General features: G+C 39.0%; 1 non-coding gene across 1 annotated transcript; it reads left to right on the forward strand.

The window, feature by feature from the left end:
• Positions 1 to 7,365: 7,365 nt before the first annotated feature.
• On the forward strand, positions 7,366 to 7,472 carry LOC145135087 (small nucleolar RNA R71). Its single transcript, XR_013719567.1, has one exon. It is a non-coding gene; the product is annotated as a small nucleolar RNA R71 (small nucleolar RNA).
• The last annotated feature ends 3,426 nt before the right edge of the window (positions 7,473 to 10,898 follow it).

The raw sequence follows: 10,898 nt of genomic DNA on the forward strand, positions 1-10,898 counted from the left end.
TTGATTAATTAATAATGAAATATATAAAAAATACTTCCCATAGTCACAAATATCCGAAACTTATACAATGGGCTCTATATTATGTTATAAAACTATGGTTAATTTTACAGAATTTTTGGGAATCATTTATTATTTTTCCCGGATTTTGTTGTTGTTTAATCATTAAAGTATTAAATAAATACTAAAACAGTTCAGAAAAATATAAAAATTTTACAGTAATTATTATTGTATGAAATAATGATTTCCTAATAATTTCATAATTTTTCAATACTGTTTACTATTTAAAACCATTTTCCTAAGTATTTAAGCATGTAAAAATGCATTTTAATGATTATTTCATATAAATAATTGTTAAAATCTGTAAATAATTATAATTGGGCAAGTTATTATTTTAATAAGAAATTATTAAAATCTGGCCTAAATTGAAAATATAAATTAATTATGCAAATTAATTAATTCAATTTAAAATTCATTTAACAAATAAATACCTTAATATTCTAATCAAAATGAATTATTGTTAATTCATCTAATATAAGAATATGTGTCTAATTATTTGTATTAGTACTCTATTCTCGTTTAGCAGTTCCTAAACCAAAACTATTAATTATATTAGGTTCTACGCCATTTTGACCCGAACCGTCTATCGTACGACACACGCATGTCGTTTTGGGACTAATGTGAGTAATGTACCCCATATTTTATAATTTTCAATACTTTTGGGGTGTATCATGTGGTTCTAATATGTTCCAACTTCATTTTATTGTTTTATCACAATTGAGACATTGTTGGGACATTTATACGTGAGTCATTAATTGTATAATTATTGTTTGTTTACGCTACATGTACTTGTAGTGCATTACCATTTTTAGTCTAATCTCCATGACTATGCCCGTATTCTTGAGGTACGTTATGGACAATAATAGCGCTATTGGGTTGACCACCCCGCCTTGGGACGCTAAGGTGATTGATCGCACGTGGTTGAGTGTGTATGATGATTAGATGCTCCATCCTATATATATATATATATATATATATATATATATATATATATATATATATATATATATATATATATATATATGTATGTATATATATATATGTATGTATATATAGGGTGAGGACTTATTGTTGTCGTTATCATTTGTTAATCAATTTTTGATTTATAAATCGTTATCTCAAATACAATTGTTTGCCGACTTCAAAAGAAAACAAATTTCAAATTATAAATGTTTCAACTTCACAATTTTCTCTACTAAAATTAGATTACTCACCAACTCTCGTAGTTGACCTGTTTTTACCCATGATGCAGATTTGAAGAATGAAGTTGATGAAAAATAGGTTGTGCCTTAGAAATCCACAAGACTATTTAAATTTGATGTAATAAATGTTGTTCGTATTTGGATTTGTATTTGGATTTGTATTTGTATGTTGTGGATCTTGTTTGCATACTTAGTACTTAATTGAATCTAATCATATTATAACATAGTTGTCATGAGACTTTGAACAATATATCACGCCTTGATCGATTCCGACAAGGATCGGGGTGTGACATATGTCTGGACTCAAACTGAGGATTTGAGAAAACTTTCTAAAGGAAATGATTTTTCTAAAACGAGTAAGAGCTTTTAAGAGAAAACGAGAATGAAGTAGTGTGTACAATCAGCCAGAGCCCGAACGGTGATTTCCTAAAATACCACTACTTTTTTATATTATGAGATACTTATGAGATATTAGAGCTGCATGTTAGAGGATAGGCTAGGTATTTCAGGAATTTAGAGCTAGAGTTTCCTGATTCATGATGCCTTAGCCTAGGAAATGATATTGATTGATATTATCTGTTATTTGCTCTGTGTGTGTGTTGAGTAGGGATACATAGCAGGAATCTTTTGGAGAGAGTTTTGAGTAATCTAGGACAAATACCTAGATGAGCATTGACGAATTTACCGACAGAGTAGTTTGATATCCGTGAGGGATCGAGTGCTTGTGAATTAGGATCCTAGGAGGAGGACTTGGGACGACTACAGGTTGGTGTGGAAGGTAGTATTGGTCTCGTACTACTGAAAGCATCGGATTTGTATGCGACCCAAGTAAGAACCTTAGGATACTACGGAGCATGTAGGGGTGGGTAATGGCATGAGTGCTTGAGCTAGACTCTGATGATTTTCGTGTTTGTGTTTCATAGACACTATGGTGATTACCCGCAACAACCCCGGGGGCAGTGGTATTAGTGACGAGGAGATTCGCATGATCATTCATGAGGAGGTGGCTGCAACTATTATAGAAGCCATACCAGAGATGTTCGGGTCTATTAAGACCATGCTGATTGAGACATTGGATGGGCGATACGCTGCTGTCACGGAGGCTGCTGTTGCTGCAACCACCGCAGTCGTAGCTGATGCAAGGCCACAGGGAGGTGACTCATTGTTGTTTTGGGAGTTCAGCAAGATGAAGCCACCAGATTTTGACGGGACCCAGGACCCGATTCCTTCCATGATATGGATCTCCGAGATTGAGGGATGTTTCTATACGTGTTCATGCTTGGAGCTGCTGGGGAAGGGTTTTATTAGACCGAGTAGCTCACCGTGGGGAGTGCCGATCCTTTTTGTCAAGAAAAAGGATGGTTCACACCGGATGTGCATCGATTACCGAGAGTTGAACAAGCTGACGGTCATCAAACCGTTATCCACTACTGATGATCGACGATTTGTTTGATCAATTGCAGGGGGGCGTCTTGGTTTCCCAAGATTGATTTGAGACCTGGGTATCATTAGATGAGGGTCTGTGAGGAGGATATTCAGAAGACAGCTTTCTGAACTCGTTATGAGCATTACGAGTTTGTGGTGATGCCTTTCTGGCTCACCAATGCACCGTCAGCATTAATGGACCTCATGGACCTAATGAACCGAGTATGCAGGCCCATGTTGGATCGTTCGGTGATCGTGTTCATCGACGACATTTTGGTGTACTCGAGGTCTATGGAACAGCATGAGGAGCATCTTCGGGAGATTCTTGGAGTTTTGAGGATGGAGAGGCTTTATGCAAAATTCTCCAAGTGTGATTTCTGGTTACAAGAGGTCCAGTTCTTGGGACACCTCATTAACCAAAATGGGATTTTGGTTGACCCGGCCAAGATTGAGGCAGTTATGCGATGGGAGGTGCCAAGATCCCCATCCGAGATCAGGAGTTTTCTGGGTCTGGCGGGTTACTATCGGAGGTTTATCATAGATTTCTCCAAGATTGCCGTTCCTCTCACCAGATTGACCAGGAAGGGTGTTACTTTTTTTCTGGGGACTCGAGCAGCAGGATTCATTCGAGACTCTTCGCCAGAGATTGTGCGAAGCTCCAGTGTTAGCCCTTACGGAGGGAGTTGAGGACTTCATAGTCTACTGTGATGCATCCATTTCAGGGTTGGGTGTGTGTTGATGCAGAGGGGGCACATGATAGCATATGCATTGAGGCAGCTGAAGCCTCACGAGACGAGATATCTCACCCATGATTTGGAGCTGGGGGCGGTGGTATTTGCCCTCAATATTTGGTGTCACTATCTTTATGGTGTCCGATGTACCATATACACAGACCATAAGAGCCTGAAGAACCTTATGGATCAGCCCAACCTTAATATGAGACAGAGGAGGTGGTTAGATGTAGTGAAAAACTATAACCGTGAGATTTTGTATCATCATAGCAAGGCTAATGCGGTAGTCGATGCCCTGATTCGTAGAGCAGAGAGGGCTCCGATCCGAGACGTGTGCATGGGGATGAGGGTGATGACTGCAGTCTTAGATACCATCCGAGAGGCCCAAGCGGTGGCCATGAGACCAGAGAACCGTAAGAGAGAGCGGGTGATCAGGCAGATTTCTGAGTTTGAGATTGATAGTCGTGGGCTTATGAGCTTATGTGGGTGGATTTGGGTGCCATATTCGGGTGGAGCTCGACAGATTTTGATGGAGGAGGCCCATAAGTCGAGTTTTTCCATTCACCCTGGGGCCACTAAGATGTATTTGGACTTGATAAGGGATTATTGGTGGCCTTGTATGAAAAAATATGTGACATGGATAATCGAGAGGTGTTTGACCTTCCTCAAGGCCAATGCAGAACACCAGCGTCCTCATGGCAAGTTGCAGCCTTTGGAGGTTCCTCTATGGAAGTGGGAGCAGATTTCCATGGATTTTATTACCAAGTTACCGAGGACTGCGCGAGATGTCGATGCGATATGGGTGATTGTAGATCGGTTGACGAAGAGTGCTCACTTCTTGGCTATAAGTTAGAGCTCTTCTGCGGACAAATTGACTGAGATCTACGTTCGAGAGGTGGTGGCACGACATGGGGTGCCAACATCGATAGTGTCAGATCGGGATGTGCATTTTACTTCCAGGTTCTGGGAGAAATTTCATGAGGAGTTGGGTACCCGGTTGCATTTCATCACCGCTTACCACCCACAGACTGACGGGAAGAGCGAGCGGACGATTCAGACTCTCCAAGACATGCTTCGTTCATGTGTTATGGACTTCGGTGGAATTTGGGACACTTACTTGCCCTTGGCTGAGATTTCGTACAACAACAGCCATCACTCCAGTATCGGTATGCCTCCCTTTGAGCTTTTATACGGGAAGAGGTGTCGGACTCCCATATGTTGGGGAGAGGTAGGACAGAGAGTGATGGGGAGCACTTAGATAGTGCTCAAGATAACAGAGCAGATCCAACAGGTCAGATAGAGGTTACTGACGGCCCAGAGTCATCAGAAGAGTTACGCAGACCGGCGACGTTCAGAGCTAGAGTTCCAGGTCGGAGATTATGTCCTTCTGAAGGTGTCCCCATGGAAAGGGGTGATCTGATTTAGGAAACGGGGCAAGCTGGGCCCTAGATACATTGGTCCTTTCAGAATGATCGCTCGAGTGGGTAAGGTAGCTTATTGTTTAGAGCTGCCTGCAGAGTTGAGTCAGATTCATAACACCTTCCATGTGTCCCAGTTGAGGAAGTATGTAGCCGACGAGACGGAAGTGGTCCCTTTAGAGGAAATTCAGTTTGATGGTCACCTGAACTACATTGAGAAGCCGGTGGCAATTTTAGATAAGAAGATGAAGGTTTTGAGGAATAAAGAGGTGCCTTTGGTTCAGGATCAGTGGCAGCATCGGAAGGGATCCGACTGGACTTGGTAGCCGGAGTCCGAGATGCGTGAGCAGTACCCATAGTTGTTTCCGGAGAATGACTTCGTGGGCGAAGACTGATTCTAGTGGGGGAGAATTGTAACATCCAGACTCCTAGGTATAATATTTAATTATATTATATTCATTTTGTCAGGGCAACTCGACGAGTTGGAGTCCCCAACTCGCCGAGTAGAGATTGAGATACCCGTGTGATTTTTAGAGTCTACTCGACGAGTTAGAGGACCCTAACTCGACAAGTAGAAGCTGAGTGTGAAAACCCTATTTTTCAGGGTTTGTGCCCTATTTAAAGGACCTTAAGCCTTTCATTCCGCCTCCCTTATCACTCTAGCACCCTGAGAGAAACCCTAAACGAGCTGGTATCATTTGTGTGTGTGAGAGAGAGAGAGGGACTAAAAGTGTGTGATTTTGTGCATTCTTGGAAGGAGATAGAAGAGCAAAAGGCTTGGAACGAGAAGAAGCCCTTGGATCCAGTGTTCTTTTAGTGCTAGCTGCTATTTGGAGGTAAAAAGTTATCACCTTGATCATTGTTTGGTTAGATCTCTTCACTCAGGAGTTTGTGGCCATTTCCATCTCCTCTTTGAGTCTTTAAGTCGTTTGAGCATGACATGAGGTTGAAACTTCAGATCTAGATAGTATCAGGTCCCTTGGGCCTAAAGATTCAAGCTTTATCAAGCTATTGGCCAAGTTTCATACATTAAACCCTCTATAGAGCTTTGTTTTGGCAATTTGAGCCCTAGGTGTCATGGATGGACGTAAAGCTTACAGCTTTACGTGATACTTTAGCCTTAGAAGGCTAGATCTAGAGTATGGGGCCTTAGTTATGCTTAAAATCGTCTGAATGAGAAAATGGCCTGAAGGAACTCAACGAGTTGATGAGCTAACTCGACGAGTCAGTTAGAGTTTTCCCCTATAGTCTGGACACGTGCAAACTCGACAAGTTGATGAGACAACTCGGCGAGTTGAGTTGGAGTATTCCCGATTTTCTGAGAACAGGAGGAACTCGATGAGTCGCATAGATGCACTCGACGAGTTGGGTCAACATGGACTGTTGACTCATGTGTTGACTTCCATTGACATTTAGGGTTTGGTCAAATTATGGATATGGAGACCATGGAGGGGTAAAATGGTCTTTCACCCTTTCCGGGAGTTAGAAAAGGGATTAGCTTAACATCTTTAGTGTGGTTGTTATAAAGTGTTAATTAGATATCATTATGGCATGTAGGCGGAGTCTAAAACGATCATGGAGTACGGGACATACTTGCTTTGCTTACGAGGTGAGTCTTCTCACTATACTTACCTGAGTGGTAATACTGTGTGACCAGAGGGTCTTATTTGAGTTATTGGCCAGAGGGTCTTATTTGAATTACTGACCGGAGGGTCTTATGTGCTTATACTGAGTTATGTGATATCATACACTTTGTCTTTATGATTTATGTTGTATATTATTTGTATGCTTTATTGAGTTAGGGCCGGAGGGCCCAAACCGAGTTGTGAGACCGGAGGGTCTTCACTGAGATACCCGACTGGAGGGTCCGACCCGAGCTGTGAGACCGGAAGGTCCTCACTGAGACACATGACTAGAGGGTCCTTATTGAGATATAGCCATGAGAGGCTAATTATTTGTGCATGTTGGGGAACTCACTAACCTTCGTGCTTACAGTGTTGTATGAAATGTGTTTCAGGTAGCTCTCAGGATTGCGGGAAAGCGTCGGCTTGATTATACACACCAGCTCGAGATTATGTTGTTTTGAGGATTCTGGGTTATTATCAAACATTTTGTTGTCTTGTGTTTTGAACAACTTATACATTGGGTTTTGAGAAATGTGAGATTGTGTTTTATGTGGTTTTAAAAATGAAAATTTTGTTTGAAAATTTAGAGCGTTACAAATTCGGTCCACTACAATTTTCACACCCCACTTGTATTTATTGGCTGGTTTGATCCATTTTTGTCATTCTTCGATCCATGTTATGCAACATTGCTAAAATTGTCGCCATGTCATTTGAATTTGCATTCATCATTCCCCTTGCTACATCTTGTCGAGGGTTGCTGTGTTCTCTTGAGTGTTTGGAGAATTCTTTGATTAACTCCTTGATTACGGCCAATGCTTTCTTTGTGAGTGGCCCTTGAGAATCAAGGAGTTGCCTAGTCGTCACGTTATCCCCATTGTAAAAGATTGCTACTTCTTGTTGCACATTTAGATCGTTTTGAGGAAAATTTCGAAGTAATCCCTTATACTGCTCCCATGCCTCGTATAATTATTCTCCCACGTTTTGTTCGAAATTTGCAATGTCCTTCTTCAATTTTAAAACCTTCGATGGTGTGCAAAATTGTTGTATGAATTTTTAACGCATTTGTGCCCATGTTGTTATCGTGCCCGGGTGGAAGTGCTTTTAGCCAGTCCTTTGCAACACCCTTAAGAGTAACAGGGAGCATTCTTAGTAACACCGTATCGCGTGGTATGTTTGGTATCTTGAAGTAATTTGTGATATCATTGACCTCATCAATGTGCTTGTAAACGTCCTCGTGATCCTTCCCATAGAATGGTAGGTCTTTTAACTGAGCAAGTATGTGTCCTTTTAACTCGAAGCTAGCTGTGTCGGGAATTGTGGGTTACACAAGACCCGACTCGGTATCTTCACGCATCTCTTGTACGCCTCCATCTTCATGTCGGCAATGTCCGCCATGTTGTTATCGGGCTCACTTTCGGATTCACTTTCTTTTTCTGATTCTGTTTCGGGCTCGTAACCAGCTTCCTTTTTGTTAGGTGTCTTTTCAAAGCCTTCAAACTTGCCTTCGTCTTCTTGTTCTTTGCTTGATTCTCCAACAAGTTTGCCTTTCATTTTATGGAACGCTGACTCCGGATCTTCAAACGGTGGTGTCAATGGGAAATTCGATCTGTGGGTCATATACCAGCAGCAATAGAACAGAATGTAAAATGTAAAAAGAACAAAAACGAAAAATAAAAACTAATTGTTTGATGACCACGTCGTGGTGAGTATTGCCACGATGTGGTAAATCAAATAGCAGATAAAAATAAAAAATTGACCGTTCCCCGGCAACGACATCAAAAACTTGATACATAATTTATATACTAGTTTTAACCAACTAATTTAACTAACTATTACGCCTAAGACAGTGTACCTAATCGAAAATAGAATAACACAAATAGTCGGGTATCGAAGACAGGGAACAAAATTACTAGCTAATTTTATCTACTAAAGTTACCTAAACTATTATTTAATTAAAAATGAGTTTTTTCTAGTTTTGCAAGACTAGAAACTTAAATAATCAAAGTAAATCTTAGACAGAAACTAATTAACAACTAATGAAACACAAAGCAAAACTAAAAGGCGGGAAACACAATGGATGATTTTAATCAAGATAATGGAGAGACTTTCGTTTAGATTCGATATACTTGCTCTTATGGTTGACTTAGTGGAAGTGCAATGGATTAATGATTCGTTGATTACCGATTCCTATGATGACTAGATTAATGTTAACTAACCTAATCCTTTAGCAAATAAGTTCATTCATACGATGATCAAGCAGATAAACTAACAAATTTACTAGCGTTTGGTTCGAATTGTGTGAGACTTATAATGGATTGATCTATTTGGTTAAGTAAATCAATTCAATATATGAATGGTCTTCATATATGAGCTCTTACATTCACTTACCCACTTTTCTTTTTAACCCTATATTTTTGGTCAAAAAACTTAGTCCTACAATTTTGCAAATCACAAAATCATAAGATTCAAGTCAATTAAGAATGATAGGTCATACAAACTTAATTAAACTCAGCAATAAACATAAAAGTAGTTATGATAAACATAAAGAGGTTCTTTAATAAGCTAACATAACAAATAATCAACTTAACATAATCTAATCCATAAATCAACTCATAAATAAGCAAGCAATCTAGTCTAAACAAAAGTTAGGGTATTTAGCCCATAACTTCAGCAAACAAATATGTAAAACCAAAATTCCACTTGTAATCCATGATCAAACACAAGAAGAATAAGTAAAGATGAGAAGTATTGCCGCAAAATCTCCCAAAATCAAGATTTTAATCAATCTCTACACTTCAAAGCTTTTTAATAACGTCCTTGGCCTTCAAAAGACTAAAGCTCCCAACACAAGTTAGATTTTTGGAGAAATATGCATTTTATTTATAATTTTCGAAGTCGGTTCACTAGGTCATGCTAATTCTCACCACGACGTTGTCTTTGGGTTTATCGCGTAATCAGCAAGTCTTCGAAGTTCATCGGGATTTTTCAAATCGACACATCGTGGTGGATGTCACCACGACGTGGTAACGAAACTTTTCTTTTTCTTTTTGGCCTTGATCCAAGTTCCTAGCTTCCAGCTTCTAAATTCCTTCCTTAACGTTTCCGAGCATGTCTTTTGCTTCTAGTAGATTAAGTACCTTTTACCCTATAATGAGCATAAATATAGCTATAAATATTAAGATGTGATGTAAAATATATATAGATATGAATATATCACAAATTGTAAAAAATCTCTTCGAATTGGAAACGATTGTTCTTCATAAACACCGAACTATACATAGGTGAATTTGTACATATGATTTCTTACAAGGGATTTTAAACGGACATAGTCTTTTACACAGGTGATCTGGGTTTGAGTCGATGAGGCCCGAGGGGAAGAGCAAGAAATATGGAGGTGAATAGACCAATGATGCGAGTGTCGGGAGTGGAAGAGATTAAAAAAGAAGAAAGGATGGTTGGACCCTTTTTAATTGCAAATTAAAAGGAAGAAAAATAAAATAAAAGTATACTAAAAATAGGGCAAATTGCAAAAAAAGTCACTACATTACCATAAAATTTCAATTTTGACGCAATTGTTTCTTTTTTCCGCAATTATGTCACTATATTTACAATTTGTTGCAATATCAACCAAATGACTGGTTCTTCCTCTTCTCCCGGTAACCACTTTTCCCGAATTGCAATAGAGTCACTAAGTTTACCAAAATTTTGATTTTGTCACCGAGTTTAAATTTACAAGAAAGTCAGTAAATTTACCAGACGGCGGAAACGTCCGAGGGCTCGTGTGACTTAAATTGAAATATCATCACAATGAATATACATGAAACACAACATAAACATCACCATGCATTAATACATTACAACCGTCATTATTCACATCAAGTACATTGTCTAAATATTACATATCCATAGCATAAATTGTTTGAGAGTCACAAAACATAACATCCTAACACACTTGATAATTTTCTTCAGCTTATCTGTTACCTGAGAAAACAAGTTATTTAGAAAACGGTCAACACATATAATGTTGGTGAGTTCATAAGCAGTTTTGATGTGAAAATGTTTTGTGTGATTTGTAAAACCCAGAAAATCCGATATTTTCTGAAACGACAATTGTTTACGAAATAGGTGTGATGATCCATAAGTATATGCGTGAATGATTTCAAAACGTATAAAAGTAGTATGTTTCTCATAATGAATTCTTGTATTATAGTTATCGAAAGTAAAAGTGAATAATGTTGTTCCCCCGGAAAACCCGATGTTTTCCGATTTAAATAGTATGATCGTTTTGTATTATTGTATCGTCACAACGAATGAATATGATTTCCCATGATTACTTAGATGGTATTGGATCTCTATGTGAGTCGTTATAACCATGCATAATAATGACTATTTCGTCTGTCTTAGCATTCTGGTGAAAGCCGGTATTGAATTAAGATTTTG

Source organism: Lactuca virosa, chromosome 8, assembly GCF_052849685.1.
Source record: "Lactuca virosa cultivar CGN04683 chromosome 8, Lactuca_virosa_CGN04683_v6, whole genome shotgun sequence".
NCBI classification, from domain to species: Eukaryota; Viridiplantae; Streptophyta; class Magnoliopsida; order Asterales; family Asteraceae; genus Lactuca; species Lactuca virosa.